At 47.6% G+C, this 15,730-nt stretch overlaps 10 non-coding genes across 10 annotated transcripts; all 10 read right to left on the bottom strand.

Annotated features, from left to right (window-relative positions):
* Positions 1-885: 885 nt before the first annotated feature.
* TRNAV-UAC (transfer RNA valine (anticodon UAC)) lies at positions 886-958 on the bottom strand. Its single transcript has one exon. It is a non-coding gene; the product is annotated as a tRNA-Val (tRNA).
* A 415-nt stretch (positions 959-1,373) lies between these two features.
* On the bottom strand, positions 1,374-1,445 carry TRNAP-CGG (transfer RNA proline (anticodon CGG)). Its single transcript has one exon. It is a non-coding gene; the product is annotated as a tRNA-Pro (tRNA).
* A 2,729-nt stretch (positions 1,446-4,174) lies between these two features.
* TRNAV-UAC (transfer RNA valine (anticodon UAC)) lies at positions 4,175-4,247 on the bottom strand. The gene has a single exon. It is a non-coding gene; the product is annotated as a tRNA-Val (tRNA).
* A 415-nt stretch (positions 4,248-4,662) lies between these two features.
* On the bottom strand, positions 4,663-4,734 carry TRNAP-CGG (transfer RNA proline (anticodon CGG)). Its single transcript has one exon. It is a non-coding gene; the product is annotated as a tRNA-Pro (tRNA).
* A 2,784-nt stretch (positions 4,735-7,518) lies between these two features.
* On the bottom strand, positions 7,519-7,591 carry TRNAV-UAC (transfer RNA valine (anticodon UAC)). The gene has a single exon. It is a non-coding gene; the product is annotated as a tRNA-Val (tRNA).
* A 414-nt stretch (positions 7,592-8,005) lies between these two features.
* On the bottom strand, positions 8,006-8,077 carry TRNAP-CGG (transfer RNA proline (anticodon CGG)). Its single transcript has one exon. It is a non-coding gene; the product is annotated as a tRNA-Pro (tRNA).
* A 2,724-nt stretch (positions 8,078-10,801) lies between these two features.
* Positions 10,802-10,874, bottom strand: TRNAV-UAC (transfer RNA valine (anticodon UAC)). The gene has a single exon. It is a non-coding gene; the product is annotated as a tRNA-Val (tRNA).
* Positions 10,875-11,288: 414 nt separating this feature from the next.
* TRNAP-CGG (transfer RNA proline (anticodon CGG)) lies at positions 11,289-11,360 on the bottom strand. The gene has a single exon. It is a non-coding gene; the product is annotated as a tRNA-Pro (tRNA).
* A 2,755-nt stretch (positions 11,361-14,115) lies between these two features.
* On the bottom strand, positions 14,116-14,188 carry TRNAV-UAC (transfer RNA valine (anticodon UAC)). The gene has a single exon. It is a non-coding gene; the product is annotated as a tRNA-Val (tRNA).
* Positions 14,189-14,602: 414 nt separating this feature from the next.
* On the bottom strand, positions 14,603-14,674 carry TRNAP-CGG (transfer RNA proline (anticodon CGG)). The gene has a single exon. It is a non-coding gene; the product is annotated as a tRNA-Pro (tRNA).
* Positions 14,675-15,730: the final 1,056 nt, after the last annotated feature.

Raw genomic sequence — 15,730 nt, 5'->3', positions numbered from 1 at the left:
CTACTGCTTACCGAGAAAGCCAGAGAGTCTGTCCAATGAAAATAACATTGGAAAAAAAAAAAAGGAGCTCAAGTTACCCACCTTGATCGGGCTCCTCCGGACCTCTCGCACCCAAAGCGAGAATCATACCCCTAGACCAACGAGCCACGGTCCTGTGATCATCTGACGGAATTGTACTCAGCGTTTCCACCCCCCTTAGGCTTCGAGGCCAAGAATGCCTATTCCTGAAGTTTGTTCCTGCCGCTGAAAGCCTTGCCGGTGTATGAGCCAAATGAATGCCCCAGTCGGCACGCTCTGACTGTCTTCATAGCTCTTCTTCTCGTCCTGAAGGTGTTGGCACATTGACATCAGGATCAATGAAGCTGGTGGCACACCCTCCCTTCCATTCGCCCGTGAAGGGTACGTATAAAAGAGCTGTTGATGCACAGAAGAAGAAATCTAGCACAACACCAACGCGGTCTGCTGATCAATTGAAAGTGGACAAAGTGAGCGAGTGAGAGCCTTCATTTTGCACCGGATCTGCATTGGCAGAAGCTCTGAGGGCTAGGAATTTTCTTTTGCCCTTGAAAAAAAGAAAAATCCAATATCACATCTGCCTGGGTGCATGAACATTGCTCAGGGAAAAGCAGCGCCACCCTTCTGTAAGAAATAGCATTGCACAACTGCTCCCTCAGCTTTCCATCCAACTATACATAAGCACGCACATATGCAGGCATGCAATTTTAATTCATCACATATTCGGAGCAAATGTGAGTGCGCTCGTCTACTCAGAATTTATTTCAAAGCGTGTCAGAGGAACTGCTTCTTCCGTTGCAACTGCAAATAAGTTCATGGCTTGCGCTTCGAGATGGTGGAACATGAAAAGTGTAAAATGCCACCCTCTGCTGTTTCTGCCCGGTCTCGAACCAGGGACCTTTCGCGTGTAAGGCGAACGTGATAACCACTACACTACAGAAACTGCTGCATGCTATGCCCTCTGGCGGTTGAGAGAATAGGGTCAAGTAACAGTGCAATTGTCTCTGTTTGAACACTTATCAAATGCCTCACGCCCAAAGCTTTACAAATGCAGCTCATCACACACACGGCGTTACAAGCATGAACACTCAGACAAGTGTGCCAGCTGAGAGGCCGTGCAGTCTGAAGATGTAAGGGCCTCTTTAGGCATTGGTATGGGACAGCCATGAATTAACAAACAAATCCAGAAAGGTGACTGAGAGCTACTTGGGACTCCTTAATGCATGGCGCAATGAGGCGGTCCGCAAAGAGGCTTAGGAAGCCCAATGTTCATCGACCATTGTCCATCCATCAGTCCACAGTCTATAGAATTGAAAAACACATGTGTAAAAAAAGTATCGGGCCAGGCACCAATCAATGGGCTCGTCCGGGATTTGAACCCGGGACCTCTCGCACCCGAAGCGAGAATCATACCCCTAGACCAACGAGCCTACACTTGCAGAGTAGTCTAGACAATATGTAGGGATTTGACTTGGCAGTTGTACCTCTTGAGGATTGTAGCACAAGAGTATCTCTTCCTAACGTTTGCTCCTAAAGCCCGTCCTCGTCCCTAAATGATGCAAAGGCTGAGCGTCTTCACAGGTCTACTCCTCATCCCGAAGGTTGGTGGACCATTGACATCAGGGTGAAAGGTGCTTGCGATACACTGTTCCTTCCTTCCTTCCTTCCTTCCTTCCTTCCTTCCTTCCTTCCTTCCTTCCTTCCTTCCTTCCTTCCTTCCTTCCTTCCTTCCTTCCTTCCTTCCTTCCTTCCTTCCTTCCTTCCTTCCTTCCTTCCTTCCTTCCTTCCTTCCTTCCTTCCTTCCTTCCTTCCTTCCTTCCTTCCTTCCTTCCTTCCTTCCTTCCTCTTATGCTGTTTATGTAATAAGAGGGGACGATACACAGAAGAGAGAGAGTGGCCCAACACACTAGACTAGCAGTCTTCTGATCAATCTGCAGCTGGCAAGGTGGGGGAGAGACTTTATTTTGCACCTGCTGGGATATGCATTGGCAGAAGCTCTGAGGGCTGGGCCTTTCCTTTTGCCTGTAAAAACAAAAAGCAGCCCTCCTCCCTCCAGCCCTGAGAGCATGGGCGTGACACTGGCAAAAGCAGCATCTCCCCTTTGGTAAAGATGACCATTGCACAGCTGCTCACTCAGAGCTCGATCGTGCTCGATCAGGCGAGATATATATTTAGGTCACCAGCAAAGTCTGTTCTCTTTTCTTGCGTAGGGTGAGCATTCACAGAGCCCAGCTTCGTTGACAAGAGTGCAAAAGGTGTATACTAAAAGCTTTCTGCTTTACTTGAGCGCCATGGCCGTTATTATATTTTGGCTGCTCCAAGCAATCTCTGTCCAGCCTATGCAAATTTCCAGCTCAAATTTTCCCAGCACTCAAAAAGTCCCTCCTCCCGCCAGCTATGCTTTCAGGAAGTTCAGCAGAAGCAGTCCAACTTCTGTTCCCAGTTCAGAGGAAAAGCTTTCTCGGGCCAGAGAAAGCCAGGGAATCACTGTACCGGCAAGTGCATTTCTTACAACTGGTAATCCCTCAGAACACAGAAATGAAGAAGCTGTATATGAAAATGTGATATTTCTTTGGTACACTAACCTATGTAACTAATATGCACCATTTCAGAGGACGGAGCGGACCCAACTGTGATCCCAGAGACCCAAATACCCAGCAGTAGGGAAAAGAAATCCTCTCTGTGCTCTGCAACATTACATACACAAAATGAAGGCGCGTGCATTTTATTATTGGCCCCATATACACAATACATGTGAGGATGCTTGCCTTCCCAGTGTATTTCTCAAGCTCTTGAGAGCATATGCTATTTCCATGGGAACGCAAATAAGTTCATACTTTACATTTGTGTGTGACAAAAGGGGAAAAAAACGATTTTGTGTAAAATGCCAGCAGAGAGTGTTTCTGCCCGGTCTCGAACGTGCTAACCACTACACTACAGAAACAACTGCTTGCATCCCTTTGTAGGGACTGGGAGAACAGGTGCAAAGGGCTTTGCAAGTGGACCTGCTTAAAGACTAATCAAATGCCTTGCGCCTGAAGCTCACACAATCCAGCCTAAAACATACGTCCTATCAAGCATGCGCACATATACAAGTATGCCTGTTGAGGGTCTATGCAGCGTACAGAGGGAAGGACATATTTCCACTTTGAGATCGGACGGCCAAAACTCACAAGCAAATCAAGGAATGTTACTGAGAGCTAACAGAGAACACAAAGTGCTTGTCGCAAGGACATGGCAGGCAAAGAGGTTCAGGAAGTGAATTGTTCATCGACTACTGCTTACCGAGAAAGCCAGAGAGTCTGTCCAATGAAAATAACATTGGAAAAAAAAAAAAGGAGCTCAAGTTACCCACCTTGATCGGGCTCCTCCGGACCTCTCGCACCCAAAGCGAGAATCATACCCCTAGACCAACGAGCCACGGTCCTGTGATCATCTGACGGAATTGTACTCAGCGTTTCCACCCCCCTTAGGCTTCGAGGCCAAGAATGCCTATTCCTGAAGTTTGTTCCTGCCGCTGAAAGCCTTGCCGGTGTATGAGCCAAATGAATGCCCCAGTCGGCACGCTCTGACTGTCTTCATAGCTCTTCTTCTCGTCCTGAAGGTGTTGGCACATTGACATCAGGATCAATGAAGCTGGTGGCACACCCTCCCTTCCATTCGCCCGTGAAGGGTACGTATAAAAGAGCTGTTGATGCACAGAAGAAGAAATCTAGCACAACACCAACGCGGTCTGCTGATCAATTGAAAGTGGACAAAGTGAGCGAGTGAGAGCCTTCATTTTGCACCGGATCTGCATTGGCAGAAGCTCTGAGGGCTAGGAATTTTCTTTTGCCCTTGAAAAAAAGAAAAATCCAATATCACATCTGCCTGGGTGCATGAACATTGCTCAGGGAAAAGCAGCGCCACCCTTCTGTAAGAAATAGCATTGCACAACTGCTCCCTCAGCTTTCCATCCAACTATACATAAGCACGCACATATGCAGGCATGCAATTTTAATTCATCACATATTCGGAGCAAATGTGAGTGCGCTCGTCTACTCAGAATTTATTTCAAAGCGTGTCAGAGGAACTGCTTCTTCCGTTGCAACTGCAAATAAGTTCATGGCTTGCGCTTCGAGATGGTGGAACATGAAAAGTGTAAAATGCCACCCTCTGCTGTTTCTGCCCGGTCTCGAACCAGGGACCTTTCGCGTGTAAGGCGAACGTGATAACCACTACACTACAGAAACTGCTGCATGCTATGCCCTCTGGCGGTTGAGAGAATAGGGTCAAGTAACAGTGCAATTGTCTCTGTTTGAACACTTATCAAATGCCTCACGCCCAAAGCTTTACAAATGCAGCTCATCACACACACGGCGTTACAAGCATGAACACTCAGACAAGTGTGCCAGCTGAGAGGCCGTGCAGTCTGAAGATGTAAGGGCCTCTTTAGGCATTGGTATGGGACAGCCATGAATTAACAAACAAATCCAGAAAGGTGACTGAGAGCTACTTGGGACTCCTTAATGCATGGCGCAATGAGGCGGTCCGCAAAGAGGCTTAGGAAGCCCAATGTTCATCGACCATTGTCCATCCATCAGTCCACAGTCTATAGAATTGAAAAACACATGTGTAAAAAAAGTATCGGGCCAGGCACCAATCAATGGGCTCGTCCGGGATTTGAACCCGGGACCTCTCGCACCCGAAGCGAGAATCATACCCCTAGACCAACGAGCCTACACTTGCAGAGTAGTCTAGACAATATGTAGGGATTTGACTTGGCAGTTGTACCTCTTGAGGATTGTAGCACAAGAGTATCTCTTCCTAACGTTTGCTCCTAAAGCCCGTCCTCGTCCCTAAATGATGCAAAGGCTGAGCGTCTTCACAGGTCTACTCCTCATCCCGAAGGTTGGTGGACCATTGACATCAGGGTGAAAGGTGCTTGCGATACACTGTTCCTTCCTTCCTTCCTTCCTTCCTTCCTTCCTTCCTTCCTTCCTTCCTTCCTTCCTTCCTTCCTTCCTTCCTTCCTTCCTTCCTTCCTTCCTTCCTTCCTTCCTTCCTTCCTTCCTTCCTTCCTTCCTTCCTTCCTTCCTTCCTTCCTTCCTTCCTTCCTTCCTTCCTTCCTTCCTTCCTTCCTTCCTTCCTTCCTTCCTTCCTTCCTTCCTTCCTTCCTTCCTTCCTTCCTTCCTTCCTTCCTTCCTTCCTCTTATGCTGTTTATGTAATAAGAGGGGACGATACACAGAAGAGAGAGAGTGGCCCAACACACTAGACTAGCAGTCTTCTGATCAATCTGCAGCTGGCAAGGTGGGGGAGAGACTTTATTTTGCACCTGCTGGGATATGCATTGGCAGAAGCTCTGAGGGCTGGGCCTTTCCTTTTGCCTGTAAAAACAAAAAGCAGCCCTCCTCCCTCCAGCCCTGAGAGCATGGGCGTGACACTGGCAAAAGCAGCATCTCCCCTTTGGTAAAGATGACCATTGCACAGCTGCTCACTCAGAGCTCGATCGTGCTCGATCAGGCGAGATATATATTTAGGTCACCAGCAAAGTCTGTTCTCTTTTCTTGCGTAGGGTGAGCATTCACAGAGCCCAGCTTCGTTGACAAGAGTGCAAAAGGTGTATACTAAAAGCTTTCTGCTTTACTTGAGCGCCATGGCCGTTATTATATTTTGGCTGCTCCAAGCAATCTCTGTCCAGCCTATGCAAATTTCCAGCTCAAATTTTCCCAGCACTCAAAAAGTCCCTCCTCCCGCCAGCTATGCTTTCAGGAAGTTCAGCAGAAGCAGTCCAACTTCTGTTCCCAGTTCAGAGGAAAAGCTTTCTCGGGCCAGAGAAAGCCAGGGAATCACTGTACCGGCAAGTGCATTTCTTACAACTGGTAATCCCTCAGAACACAGAAATGAAGAAGCTGTATATGAAAATGTGATATTTCTTTGGTACACTAACCTATGTAACTAATATGCACCATTTCAGAGGACGGAGCGGACCCAACTGTGATCCCAGAGACCCAAATACCCAGCAGTAGGGAAAAGAAATCCTCTCTGTGCTCTGCAACATTACATACACAAAATGAAGGCGCGTGCATTTTATTATTGGCCCCATATACACAATACATGTGAGGATGCTTGCCTTCCCAGTGTATTTCTCAAGCTCTTGAGAGCATATGCTATTTCCATGGGAACGCAAATAAGTTCATACTTTACATTTGTGTGTGACAAAAGGGGAAAAAAACGATTTTGTGTAAAATGCCAGCAGAGAGTGTTTCTGCCCGGTCTCGAACGTGCTAACCACTACACTACAGAAACAACTGCTTGCATCCCTTTGTAGGGACTGGGAGAACAGGTGCAAAGGGCTTTGCAAGTGGACCTGCTTAAAGACTAATCAAATGCCTTGCGCCTGAAGCTCACACAATCCAGCCTAAAACATACGTCCTATCAAGCATGCGCACATATACAAGTATGCCTGTTGAGGGTCTATGCAGCGTACAGAGGGAAGGACATATTTCCACTTTGAGATCGGACGGCCAAAACTCACAAGCAAATCAAGGAATGTTACTGAGAGCTAACAGAGAACACAAAGTGCTTGTCGCAAGGACATGGCAGGCAAAGAGGTTCAGGAAGTGAATTGTTCATCGACTACTGCTTACCGAGAAAGCCAGAGAGTCTGTCCAATGAAAATAACATTGGAAAAAAAAAAAGGAGCTCAAGTTACCCACCTTGATCGGGCTCCTCCGGACCTCTCGCACCCAAAGCGAGAATCATACCCCTAGACCAACGAGCCACGGTCCTGTGATCATCTGACGGAATTGTACTCAGCGTTTCCACCCCCCTTAGGCTTCGAGGCCAAGAATGCCTATTCCTGAAGTTTGTTCCTGCCGCTGAAAGCCTTGTCGGTGTATGAGCCAAATGAATGCCCCAGTCGGCACGCTCTGACTGTCTTCATAGCTCTTCTTCTCGTCCTGAAGGTGTTGGCACATTGACATCAGGATCAATGAAGCTGGTGGCACACCCTCCCTTCCATTCGCCCGTGAAGGGTACGTATAAAAGAGCTGTTGATGCACAGAAGAAGAAATCTAGCACAACACCAACGCGGTCTGCTGATCAATTGAAAGTGGACAAATTGAGCGAGTGAGAGCCTTCATTTTGCACCGGATCTGCATTGGCAGAAGCTCTGAGGGCTAGGAATTTTCTTTTGCCCTTGAAAAAAAGAAAAATCCAATATCACATCTGCCTGGGTGCATGAACATTGCTCAGGGAAAAGCAGCGCCACCCTTCTGTAAGAAATAGCATTGCACAACTGCTCCCTCAGCTTTCCATCCAACTATACATAAGCACGCACATATGCAGGCATGCAATTTTAATTCATCACATATTCGGAGCAAATGTGAGTGCGCTCGTCTACTCAGAATTTATTTCAAAGCGTGTCAGAGGAACTGCTTCTTCCGTTGCAACTGCAAATAAGTTCATGGCTTGAGCTTCGAGATGGTGGAACATGAAAAGTGTAAAATGCCACCCTCTGCTGTTTCTGCCCGGTCTCGAACCAGGGACCTTTCGCGTGTAAGGCGAACGTGATAACCACTACACTACAGAAACTGCTGCATGCTATGCCCTCTGGCGGTTGAGAGAATAGGGTCAAGTAACAGTGCAATTGTCTCTGTTTGAACACTTATCAAATGCCTCACGCCCAAAGCTTTACAAATGCAGCTCATCACACACACGGCGTTACAAGCATGAACACTCAGACAAGTGTGCCAGCTGAGAGGCCGTGCAGTCTGAAGATGTAAGGGCCTCTTTAGGCATTGGTATGGGACAGCCATGAATTAACAAACAAATCCAGAAAGGTGACTGAGAGCTACTTGGGACTCCTTAATGCATGGCGCAATGAGGCGGTCCGCAAAGAGGCTTAGGAAGCCCAATGTTCATCGACCATTGTCCATCCATCAGTCCAGAGTCTATAGAATTGAAAAACACATGTGTAAAAAAGTATCGGGCCAGGCACCAATCAATGGGCTCGTCCGGGATTTGAACCCGGGACCTCTCGCACCCGAAGCGAGAATCATACCCCTAGACCAACGAGCCTACACTTGCAGAGTAGTCTAGACAATATGTAGGGATTTGACTTGGCAGTTGTACCTCTTGAGGATTGTAGCACAAGAGTATCTCTTCCTAACGTTTGCTCCTAAAGCCCGTCCTCGTCCCTAAATGATGCAAAGGCTGAGCGTCTTCACAGGTCTACTCCTCATCCCGAAGGTTGGTGGACCATTGACATCAGGGTGAAAGGTGCTTGCGATACACTGTTCCTTCCTTCCTTCCTTCCTTCCTTCCTTCCTTCCTTCCTTCCTTCCTTCCTTCCTTCCTTCCTTCCTTCCTTCCTTCCTTCCTTCCTTCCTTCCTTCCTTCCTTCCTTCCTTCCTTCCTTCCTTCCTTCCTTCCTTCCTTCCTTCCTTCCTTCCTTCCTTCCTTCCTTCCTTCCTTCCTTCCTTCCTTCCTCTTATGCTGTTTATGTAATAAGAGGGGACGATACACAGAAGAGAGAGAGTGGCCCAACACACTAGACTAGCAGTCTTCTGATCAATCTGCAGCTGGCAAGGTGGGGGAGAGACTTTATTTTGCACCTGCTGGGATATGCATTGGCAGAAGCTCTGAGGGCTGGGCCTTTCCTTTTGCCTGTAAAAACAAAAAGCAGCCCTCCTCCCTCCAGCCCTGAGAGCATGGGCGTGACACTGGCAAAAGCAGCATCTCCCCTTTGGTAAAGATGACCATTGCACAGCTGCTCACTCAGAGCTCGATCGTGCTCGATCAGGCGAGATATATATTTAGGTCACCAGCAAAGTCTGTTCTCTTTTCTTGCGTAGGGTGAGCATTCACAGAGCCCAGCTTCGTTGACAAGAGTGCAAAAGGTGTATACTAAAAGCTTTCTGCTTTACTTGAGCGCCATGGCCGTTATTATATTTTGGCTGCTCCAAGCAATCTCTGTCCAGCCTATGCAAATTTCCAGCTCAAATTTTCCCAGCACTCAAAAAGTCCCTCCTCCCGCCAGCTATGCTTTCAGGAAGTTCAGCAGAAGCAGTCCAACTTCTGTTCCCAGTTCAGAGGAAAAGCTTTCTCGGGCCAGAGAAAGCCAGGGAATCACTGTACCGGCAAGTGCATTTCTTACAACTGGTAATCCCTCAGAACACAGAAATGAAGAAGCTGTATATGAAAATGTGATATTTCTTTGGTACACTAACCTATGTAACTAATATGCACCATTTCAGAGGACGGAGCGGACCCAACTGTGATCCCAGAGACCCAAATACCCAGCAGTAGGGAAAAGAAATCCTCTCTGTGCTCTGCAACATTACATACACAAAATGAAGGCGCGTGCATTTTATTATTGGCCCCATATACACAATACATGTGAGGATGCTTGCCTTCCCAGTGTATTTCTCAAGCTCTTGAGAGCATATGCTATTTCCATGGGAACGCAAATAAGTTCATACTTTACATTTGTGTGTGACAAAAGGGGAAAAAAACGATTTTGTGTAAAATGCCAGCAGAGAGTGTTTCTGCCCGGTCTCGAACGTGCTAACCACTACACTACAGAAACAACTGCTTGCATCCCTTTGTAGGGACTGGGAGAACAGGTGCAAAGGGCTTTGCAAGTGGACCTGCTTAAAGACTAATCAAATGCCTTGCGCCTGAAGCTCACACAATCCAGCCTAAAACATACGTCCTATCAAGCATGCGCACATATACAAGTATGCCTGTTGAGGGTCTATGCAGCGTACAGAGGGAAGGACATATTTCCACTTTGAGATCGGACGGCCAAAACTCACAAGCAAATCAAGGAATGTTACTGAGAGCTAACAGAGAACACAAAGTGCTTGTCGCAAGGACATGGCAGGCAAAGAGGTTCAGGAAGTGAATTGTTCATCGACTACTGCTTACCGAGAAAGCCAGAGAGTCTGTCCAATGAAAATAACATTGGAAAAAAAAAAAGGAGCTCAAGTTACCCACCTTGATCGGGCTCCTCCGGACCTCTCGCACCCAAAGCGAGAATCATACCCCTAGACCAACGAGCCACGGTCCTGTGATCATCTGACGGAATTGTACTCAGCGTTTCCACCCCCCTTAGGCTTCGAGGCCAAGAATGCCTATTCCTGAAGTTTGTTCCTGCCGCTGAAAGCCTTGTCGGTGTATGAGCCAAATGAATGCCCCAGTCGGCACGCTCTGACTGTCTTCATAGCTCTTCTTCTCGTCCTGAAGGTGTTGGCACATTGACATCAGGATCAATGAAGCTGGTGGCACACCCTCCCTTCCATTCGCCCGTGAAGGGTACGTATAAAAGAGCTGTTGATGCACAGAAGAAGAAATCTAGCACAACACCAACGCGGTCTGCTGATCAATTGAAAGTGGACAAATTGAGCGAGTGAGAGCCTTCATTTTGCACCGGATCTGCATTGGCAGAAGCTCTGAGGGCTAGGAATTTTCTTTTGCCCTTGAAAAAAAGAAAAATCCAATATCACATCTGCCTGGGTGCATGAACATTGCTCAGGGAAAAGCAGCGCCACCCTTCTGTAAGAAATAGCATTGCACAACTGCTCCCTCAGCTTTCCATCCAACTATACATAAGCACGCACATATGCAGGCATGCAATTTTAATTCATCACATATTCGGAGCAAATGTGAGTGCGCTCGTCTACTCAGAATTTATTTCAAAGCGTGTCAGAGGAACTGCTTCTTCCGTTGCAACTGCAAATAAGTTCATGGCTTGAGCTTCGAGATGGTGGAACATGAAAAGTGTAAAATGCCACCCTCTGCTGTTTCTGCCCGGTCTCGAACCAGGGACCTTTCGCGTGTAAGGCGAACGTGATAACCACTACACTACAGAAACTGCTGCATGCTATGCCCTCTGGCGGTTGAGAGAATAGGGTCAAGTAACAGTGCAATTGTCTCTGTTTGAACACTTATCAAATGCCTCACGCCCAAAGCTTTACAAATGCAGCTCATCACACACACGGCGTTACAAGCATGAACACTCAGACAAGTGTGCCAGCTGAGAGGCCGTGCAGTCTGAAGATGTAAGGGCCTCTTTAGGCATTGGTATGGGACAGCCATGAATTAACAAACAAATCCAGAAAGGTGACTGAGAGCTACTTGGGACTCCTTAATGCATGGCGCAATGAGGCGGTCCGCAAAGAGGCTTAGGAAGCCCAATGTTCATCGACCATTGTCCATCCATCAGTCCAGAGTCTATAGAATTGAAAAACACATGTGTAAAAAAGTATCGGGCCAGGCACCAATCAATGGGCTCGTCCGGGATTTGAACCCGGGACCTCTCGCACCCGAAGCGAGAATCATACCCCTAGACCAACGAGCCTACACTTGCAGAGTAGTCTAGACAATATGTAGGGATTTGACTTGGCAGTTGTACCTCTTGAGGATTGTAGCACAAGAGTATCTCTTCCTAACGTTTGCTCCTAAAGCCCGTCCTCGTCCCTAAATGATGCAAAGGCTGAGCGTCTTCACAGGTCTACTCCTCATCCCGAAGGTTGGTGGACCATTGACATCAGGGTGAAAGGTGCTTGCGATACACTGTTCCTTCCTTCCTTCCTTCCTTCCTTCCTTCCTTCCTTCCTTCCTTCCTTCCTTCCTTCCTTCCTTCCTTCCTTCCTTCCTTCCTTCCTTCCTTCCTTCCTTCCTTCCTTCCTTCCTTCCTTCCTTCCTTCCTTCCTTCCTTCCTTCCTTCCTTCCTTCCTTCCTTCCTTCCTTCCTTCCTTCCTTCCTTCCTTCCTTCCTTCCTTCCTTCCTTCCTTCCTTCCTCTTATGCTGTTTATGTAATAAGAGGGGACGATACACAGAAGAGAGAGAGTGGCCCAACACACTAGACTAGCAGTCTTCTGATCAATCTGCAGCTGGCAAGGTGGGGGAGAGACTTTATTTTGCACCTGCTGGGATATGCATTGGCAGAAGCTCTGAGGGCTGGGCCTTTCCTTTTGCCTGTAAAAACAAAAAGCAGCCCTCCTCCCTCCAGCCCTGAGAGCATGGGCGTGACACTGGCAAAAGCAGCATCTCCCCTTTGGTAAAGATGACCATTGCACAGCTGCTCACTCAGAGCTCGATCGTGCTCGATCAGGCGAGATATATTTAGGTCACCAGCAAAGTCTGTTCTCTTTTCTTGCGTAGGGTGAGCATTCACAGAGCCCAGCTTCGTTGACAAGAGTGCAAAAGGTGTATACTAAAAGCTTTCTGCTTTACTTGAGCGCCATGGCCGTTATTATATTTTGGCTGCTCCAAGCAATCTCTGTCCAGCCTATGCAAATTTCCAGCTCAAATTTTCCCAGCACTCAAAAAGTCCCTCCTCCCGCCAGCTATGCTTTCAGGAAGTTCAGCAGAAGCAGTCCAACTTCTGTTCCCAGTTCAGAGGAAAAGCTTTCTCGGGCCAGAGAAAGCCAGGGAATCACTGTACCGGCAAGTGCATTTCTTACAACTGGTAATCCCTCAGAACACAGAAATGAAGAAGCTGTATATGAAAATGTGATATTTCTTTGGTACACTAACCTATGTAACTAATATCCACCATTTCAGAGGACGGAGCGGACCCAACTGTGATCCCAGAGACCCAAATACCCAGCAGTAGGGAAAAGAAATCCTCTCTGTGCTCTGCAACATTACATACACAAAATGAAGGCGCGTGCATTTTATTATTGGCCCCATATACACAATACATGTGAGGATGCTTGCCTTCCCAGTGTATTTCTCAAGCTCTTGAGAGCATATGCTATTTCCATGGGAACGCAAATAAGTTCATACTTTACATTTGTGTGTGACAAAAGGGGAAAAAAACGATTTTGTGTAAAATGCCAGCAGAGAGTGTTTCTGCCCGGTCTCGAACGTGCTAACCACTACACTACAGAAACAACTGCTTGCATCCCTTTGTAGGGACTGGGAGAACAGGTGCAAAGGGCTTTGCAAGTGGACCTGCTTAAAGACTAATCAAATGCCTTGCGCCTGAAGCTCACACAATCCAGCCTAAAACATACGTCCTATCAAGCATGCGCACATATACAAGTATGCCTGTTGAGGGTCTATGCAGCGTACAGAGGGAAGGACATATTTCCACTTTGAGATCGGACGGCCAAAACTCACAAGCAAATCAAGGAATGTTACTGAGAGCTAACAGAGAACACAAAGTGCTTGTCGCAAGGACATGGCAGGCAAAGAGGTTCAGGAAGTGAATTGTTCATCGACTACTGCTTACCGAGAAAGCCAGAGAGTCTGTCCAATGAAAATAACATTGGAAAAAAAAAAAAGGAGCTCAAGTTACCCACCTTGATCGGGCTCCTCCGGACCTCTCGCACCCAAAGCGAGAATCATACCCCTAGACCAACGAGCCACGGTCCTGTGATCATCTGACGGAATTGTACTCAGCGTTTCCACCCCCCTTAGGCTTCGAGGCCAAGAATGCCTATTCCTGAAGTTTGTTCCTGCCGCTGAAAGCCTTGTCGGTGTATGAGCCAAATGAATGCCCCAGTCGGCACGCTCTGACTGTCTTCATAGCTCTTCTTCTCGTCCTGAAGGTGTTGGCACATTGACATCAGGATCAATGAAGCTGGTGGCACACCCTCCCTTCCATTCGCCCGTGAAGGGTACGTATAAAAGAGCTGTTGATGCACAGAAGAAGAAATCTAGCACAACACCAACGCGGTCTGCTGATCAATTGAAAGTGGACAAAGTGAGCCAGTGAGAGCCTTCATTTTGCACCGGATCTGCATTGGCAGAAGCTCTGAGGGCTAGGAATTTTCTTTTGCCCTTGAAAAAAAGAAAAATCCAATATCACATCTGCCTGGGTGCATGAACATTGCTCAGGGAAAAGCAGCGCCACCCTTCTGTAAGAAATAGCATTGCACAACTGCTCCCTCAGCTTTCCATCCAACTATACATAAGCACGCACATATGCAGGCATGCAATTTTAATTCATCACATATTCGGAGCAAATGTGAGTGCGCTCGTCTACTCAGAATTTATTTCAAAGCGTGTCAGAGGAACTGCTTCTTCCGTTGCAACTGCAAATAAGTTCATGGCTTGAGCTTCGAGATGGTGGAACATGAAAAGTGTAAAATGCCACCCTCTGCTGTTTCTGCCCGGTCTCGAACCAGGGACCTTTCGCGTGTAAGGCGAACGTGATAACCACTACACTACAGAAACTGCTGCATGCTATGGCCTCTGGCGGTTGAGAGAATAGGGTCAAGTAACAGTGCAATTGTCTCTGTTTGAACACTTATCAAATGCCTCACGCCCAAAGCTTTACAAATGCAGCTCATCACACACACGGCGTTACAAGCATGAACACTCAGACAAGTGTGCCAGCTGAGAGGCCGTGCAGTCTGAAGATGTAAGGGCCTCTTTAGGCATTGGTATGGGACAGCCATGAATTAACAAACAAATCCAGAAAGGTGACTGAGAGCTACTTGGGACTCCTTAATGCATGGCGCAATGAGGCGGTCCGCAAAGAGGCTTAGGAAGCCCAATGTTCATCGACCATTGTCCATCCATCAGTCCAGAGTCTATAGAATTGAAAAACACATGTGTAAAAAAGTATCGGGCCAGGCACCAATCAATGGGCTCGTCAGGGATTTGAACCCGGGACCTCTCGCACCCGAAGCGAGAATCATACCCCTAGACCAACAAGCCCACACTTGCAGAGTAGTCTAGACAATATGTAGGGATTTGACTTGGCAGTTGTACCTCTTGAGGATTGTAGCACAAGAGTATCTCTTCCTAACGTTTGCTCCTAAAGCCCGTCCTCGTCCCTAAATGATGCAAAGGCTGAGCGTCTTCACAGGTCTACTCCTCATCCCGAAGGTTGGTGGACCATTGACATCAGGGTGAAAGGTGCTTGCGATACACTGTTCCTTCCTTCCTTCCTTCCTTCCTTCCTTCCTTCCTTCCTTCCTTCCTTCCTTCCTTCCTTCCTTCCTTCCTTCCTTCCTTCCTTCCTTCCTTCCTTCCTTCCTTCCTTCCTTCCTTCCTTCCTTCCTTCCTTCCTTCCTTCCTTCCTTCCTTCCTTCCTTCCTTCCTTCCTTCCTTCCTTCCTTCCTTCCTCTTATGCTGTTTATGTAATAAGAGGGGACGATACACAGAAGAGAGAGAGTGGCCCAAAACACTAGACTAGCAGTCTTCTGATCAATCTGCAGCTGGCAAGGTGGGGGAGAGACTTTATTTTGCACCTGCTGGGATATGCATTGGCAGAAGCTCTGAGGGCTGGGCCTTTCCTTTTGCCTGTAAAAACAAAAAGCAGCCCTCCTCCCTCCAGCCCTGAGAGCATGGGCGTGACACTGGCAAAAGCAGCATCTCCCCTTTGGTAAAGATGACCATTGCACAGCTGCTCACTCAGAGCTCGATCGTGCTCGATCAGGCGAGATATATATTTAGGTCACCAGCAAAGTCTGTTCTCTTTTCTTGCGTAGGGTGAGCATTCACAGAGCCCAGCTTCGTTGACAAGAGTGCAAAAGGTGTATACTAAAAGCTTTCTGCTTTACTTGAGCGCCATGGCCGTTATTATATTTTGGCTGCTCCAAGCAATCTCTGTCCAGCCTATGCAAATTTCCAGCTCAAATTTTCCCAGCACTCAAAAAGTCCCTCCTCCCGCCAGCTATGCTTTCAGGAAGTTCAGCAGAAGCAGTCCAACTTCTGTTCCCAGTTCAGAGGAAAAGCTTTCTCGGGCCAGAGAAAGCCAGGGAATCACTG

This window comes from Ambystoma mexicanum, chromosome 2q, assembly GCF_040938575.1.
Source record: "Ambystoma mexicanum isolate Mex_15411 chromosome 2q, UKY_AmexF1_1, whole genome shotgun sequence".
In the NCBI taxonomy this organism is placed as follows: Eukaryota; Metazoa; Chordata; class Amphibia; order Caudata; family Ambystomatidae; genus Ambystoma; species Ambystoma mexicanum.
This window is presented reverse-complemented; position numbering and strand designations above follow the sequence as displayed.